This window comes from Nannobrachium achirus (assembly GCF_963921795.1).
Source record: "Nannobrachium achirus genome assembly, chromosome: 2".
NCBI lineage: Eukaryota > Metazoa > Chordata > Actinopteri > Myctophiformes > Myctophidae > Nannobrachium > Nannobrachium achirus.
In genome coordinates, this window is record NC_137811.1 from 6,849,143 (window position 1) to 6,850,835 (window position 1,693).

At 44.5% G+C, this 1,693-nt stretch overlaps 1 pseudogene across 1 annotated transcript; it reads right to left on the reverse strand.

The window, feature by feature from the left end:
* Positions 1–662: 662 nt before the first annotated feature.
* LOC308295957 (growth hormone-inducible transmembrane protein-like) lies at positions 663–1,298 on the reverse strand (annotated as a pseudogene). The gene has a single exon. The product of its transcript is annotated as a growth hormone-inducible transmembrane protein-like (transcript).
* Positions 1,299–1,693: the final 395 nt, after the last annotated feature.

Below are 1,693 nucleotides of genomic sequence, written 5' to 3' on the forward strand. Positions count from 1 at the left end.
TTAACCTATTTAGATTTTTGACAGGTGCACGGCGACTGCTCGCCGCGGTCGACGTTCTATCTTGTCTCAACAAGTTTCGTAAAACTTCAAAACGGCGTCACATGTTCGGAAAACGGGTAACGCTCTCAAGTTGTTGCAACTTTTCTTTTGACAAGTTTCGTTTTGTTTACCACTCTAAACTAGTATTTGGATAAACTTGGGTGTTAACCTCTGATGTCAAGTAGACGTAGATTAAACCCTGGTATAGAGGTTACGTGGTCTTGTAAATTCCTCGTATGACAAATAGCTGATCTACAAGCCTCTTGCAACCTTAAATTGTGTTTTGCTTCTTTCAGAACCAGACATTTGAAGTCATGTTCAACAGAGCCAGATCTTGTCCAGTGGTAAGAAACACACAGCTATACCTGTGAGAACATCAAACATTGTCATTCTTTTTTTGATTAGTTTCCTTATGACCATATCGTCACTGTCGGGTAGAAACCTTTTATCTCCAAGTTTCAAATTATTATGTTTTTTTTTCCTCCCCGTAAAGTAAAGCCCTGCTTCATCATACAAGACTGTCGCACAAAGCTAGTGAAAATAGCAGATCTACAATAGAAGAATAGCAGATCTACAAGCACACGCCGCCTCGCACCGCAAGGCGTTGTGTGCTTGTAGATCAGCTATTTTTCACCACCGTAGATGGCAATCGAGTAGAGGCCAACTCCAAACGCCGAGGTGGGGGGCAGGAACATGTTCCGAACATCGATCCAATGGAGGAGGTGAAGACCTCTCAGAAACCAACAGCCAGTGGCCCACCCATGTAGAGGAACTTCTCACTAGGGGCACACATTGCCACCGTAGAAAGGCCACCCACGATGCCCGCTGTGTACCAAGCGGCCCTCAGCATCAGGGGTCCTCCCAGAAGAGTGAGGGGGGCGATGACAGCACCCATTACACCTGCATGCAACATCCAGGCAAGATGTTTAGGCATCGGACTCTGCTCATATGAAATGGACCTGACCAACATGCCAGCTCCAATCATGGCGGCAAACGTAGCTCCAGTTGCCAGCCAAGAGCCCCTCATCATCAGACGCATGAGTGCTGGGGTCCTGCTCACTGCAACAGCTGACATGGCCGTCATTCCAATGCTGCCGGCGAAATACATGTAGGTGGAATGGATTCTGTCCTTGACGTACTGGGGCCAGATCATTGCTTTCTCAATGGCACCCACCGATCTCATTTGACATGCCCAGTCCATAGTAACACAGGGCACCAAGGCCTACGGCTGCACCACCAGCCAGGATCATTCTGCCCATGCTGTCAATTTTAATTGTATACAGTATATATTTTAAGTTAAATGAAAATCAGACTGATATCACAACGCAATGTCAAGATGTCATCTTCTAATGTTAGACTGACATCAACCTCCAATGTTGGTTAAACATTAAATTGTGGTTACAAGTAATAGCATGCTGTCAAACCAACCCAGTAAACACTAGCCGTCATTTAGCCCAATGGTTATGTTTAGCCCTCATTTGAACCGTCTATCGTCAGTCTGTCTATAGACCGATTGTAGCTGATTACATTTAATCCATTATTCCATACTTGTTGATTACAAAACAGCTTTAATATGCACACCTGGGTTTCAAATATTGGAATAAAGTAATTTTAAGAGCCAATTTCACTATATAGTCTAGTTTAGTTGTAGCCG